General features: G+C 40.2%; 1 protein-coding gene across 1 annotated transcript in view; it reads left to right on the top strand.

The window, feature by feature from the left end:
* LOC104953340 (chromodomain-helicase-DNA-binding protein 9-like) overlaps positions 1 to 3,341 on the top strand; it is a 24,356-nt gene that overhangs the window by 18,098 nt on the left and 2,917 nt on the right. The gene's annotated exons all lie outside the window — the stretch shown is intronic.

The raw sequence follows: 3,341 nt of genomic DNA, 5'->3' as shown, positions 1-3,341 counted from the left end.
GGTCGACTTGAGCGAGGTGGCGTTCGGCGGCAAATAGATGTTTCGAACGGTATATTATATGTTCGGTGTAAAATGCAGCCCGAGCCGGTAGACGCTCGCAAAGTGCCGCGACGTGCGCGCAAGTGCAAAACAAGGGCTGCATACATGACACATTGTGCAAATGGCACATTTTGAGATCGGATACAGGACGCGTTTGTAGATGTCCGACGTTGTTTCCATAGTGAGCTAAGTTAACAATATATCATCATACATAAACATTTTCCGGGAGTAAATACTTGACTTATTGAATAAAGTTTGCTATATTCACTAACTAGTTTGGCAATATTATTCCGTGCATGTGTTAAAAACCTTATTTCCATTTGATTCATTGGATTACTCGCGTGAATGTTTAGCACGTAAATGCTTTCGTTTTTAAAACCGTCCGACCTCGACTACAAAACCATCAACCAGTTGCATAGGATTAAAACATTTCAACACTCACTCACCCCGTCTTAAACATTCCCAAAGAAGTGCCTCTGTCTCTCGTTGTGCTGGATGAAGTCACTGGCGACGAGTAAACCCAAAATAGTCCCAAACAGGCGCAGAGGCATTTTTCTTTTTTACTAGTTGTCCGAGTTCGGGGCCGTCAAATGCTGTATTGAAAATCATACCGACGGTATTTCGAAATACCCTGGTATACCGTAATACCGTCATACCGCCCAAGCCTAGTCTGCAGCACATAGGAGCTGCCGGATGCTAACCTGCACATGCTGGGAGGTTTGCACAATCAGCATAGGTTGTGTTAATTAGCATTCCAGTAACAATAGTTAAGAAATGGCTGATTTGGACATTTTTGTTGTGTTTTTGGAGGTTATTGACGAGGCTGAATCCATTTCTGACATTTTCAGGATCAAAAAAGGCAGGGTTCGTACGGGTGCTGGAAATCCTTAAAAATGCTTGACGTTTTATGTAAGGTTTGGAAAGTGCTTACATTTTGGGAATGGTGCTTGAATTTGGGATAAAGTGCAGGTGTTGGTTCTGCCGGATTTGGACCCCCCCCTATATCTTTGTCCAGGATCAGTGTGTGTGTAGAAATATGTAATTTACAACGGCTGTAAGATGCTTGAAAAGTGCTTGAATTGTACTTTGGAAAAGGTGTAAGAACCCTGAGTTACGAGTTCACTAAAACTTTCAAATCAACCAGAGATGTATCAAACCAAGATGTATCAAACCAAGATGTATCAAACCCAGATGTATCAAACCCAGATGTATCAAACCCAGATGTATCAAACCCAGCCCATCTGGAGGAGAAATATGGTCACTTTCTGGTTAAAACTGCAATTTTTGATCTGGAAAATGTCAGAAATGGACTCAGCATCCTCAATAACCTCCAAACCACTCCAAAATTGTCCAAACCTAATTAGCCATTTTATAACTAGTGTCTGCATTATTGCTAATCAACCCAACTTATGCTAATTGTGCAAATGTCCCAGCATGTGCAGGGTAGCATCCGGCAGTTTCTATGTGCTGGAGACCCTACTCCACATTTCTATCAGAACACTTTGGGGTACTCAACATGTCCACGTTCACAACATGGCTCTATGAGCTGCTGACTAGAGTATACCTGAGACCCAGACTCATTGAAACAGCCTCTTGTCTTTTCTCCCCTCTTTGAACCCTCAGATTGTGGAGGGACGTGACTCTGAACCTGAAGCTGAAGGACATCGACTCGGCGACAGAAGCCAAACACAGTCTGGAGGAGAAACAGAGAGGAGAGGCTCGAGAGAGGAAGGAGAACGAGCAGCAGTGGGAGACCCGGGTGAATATTAGATTATTATGGACTACACGTTAACATGCGTCTAGAAACCGGGTTCCTGCAGAGCCCTTAAAGCCGTTCAATTCAATCATCTGAAATAAATAAAGCCTTAAATGGTTAATAATATTAACATTGCATTCGAAAGTCACAAAATGCTAAGTTGGATTTTATTTTATTCGTTTTTTGCTGTAAAATCTCTAAAAAATATGTATTCTTGAAAGGCAATAAATTCAGTTAAAGGTTAAAAGGTTTAACAGTGTCGATATTTCACCTTAAAAAAATCATTAAATGTTATTAAAATGACTTAAAACAGTCGTTCAAGAGTCCAAAAAATGCAAACATGTGGGAGTTGTAGTTTTTAGGGTACCAGTTCTTTGTAAACTCTCTTTAAAAAAAGTCTTGAAAAGCAATAAATTCCTTAAAATCAGGGTCTATTTTGATATTGAATTGTCTTTAATCAATAATGTCTCCAAAGGTATTAAATTAATAAGTTAAATAAATGCGTTAAATGTTATTAAAATGTCTTAAAGACAAGTCTGACTCAATCATTGTTTCTTTTTCATTCAAAAAATAACACGTTATTAGAAACATCAACTTTTTTTGTTTAATCTGCCAGAAATCCTGTGATTATTGAGTACCGTAATTTTCGGACTATAAGCCGCGCCTTTTTCCCTATTTTTCGACGCTGCGGTTTATATAACGGAGCGGCTAATCTATGGATTTTTACAGCTAACGGCCAACACCTTTAACTCTATGGGCTCTATGGCCGGTCCGCGGACCCCCACCTTTAAGAGGCGGGTTCCAGCAGGAAAAGCTGGAGGCCGGAAAAGAGTGAGACAGGTAGCGCGCAAAAGTAAAAGTGGAACCGAGAGTGGTATGTCGCTGCTGCGGCTTATATTCAGGTGCGCCTTATAGTCCGAAAATTACGGTACTCATAATATCCCAAAACAAACAGTAAGTTGAAGAGTATCAAATACAAAAAGAATATTTTGTTGTTTTTAATGTAAAGTGACAGAATCTGAACGGATGAACGAGCACTTTTCGGGTCACTCATTCTACATAGTGCTCGTTACTGTTGTCAAATAAAAGGACATGTAATGCAAACTCATCAAACGTCTCCATTTCACTCGTACACACAGACGTGTATCAGATAGCTAGACCCTCCAGAAGAACGCGGGCTAAAATCATTGATTATGCGATTTAAACATGCGGGTTTTATGTGATTTTATGAGGTGAAATTGCAAAATATGCGGAAAGTTGGGAAAAAGAATTTTAAAAAATTTAATATTGGGCTGTCTTATTTATTCTCTCTCACACACAACCTGCCACTAACGTTAAACCCCTTTACTATTCAATTAAACACATTCAATGTTTATTTATTGTAAAAGCAATTGGGCTATTTTAATCACTCTCTCACACACACACACACACACACACACACACACACACACACACACACACACACACCACACACCACCCACACACACACACACACACACACACACACACACACACACACACACACACACACACCACACTCACACAC

Source organism: Notothenia coriiceps, unplaced genomic scaffold (assembly GCF_000735185.1).
Source record: "Notothenia coriiceps isolate Sejong01 unplaced genomic scaffold, NC01 NC01_scaffold00000281, whole genome shotgun sequence".
Classification (NCBI taxonomy): Eukaryota; Metazoa; Chordata; class Actinopteri; order Perciformes; family Nototheniidae; genus Notothenia; species Notothenia coriiceps.
The sequence above is the reverse complement of the archived record's forward strand: the minus strand, read 5'-3'. Positions and strand labels throughout refer to the sequence as shown.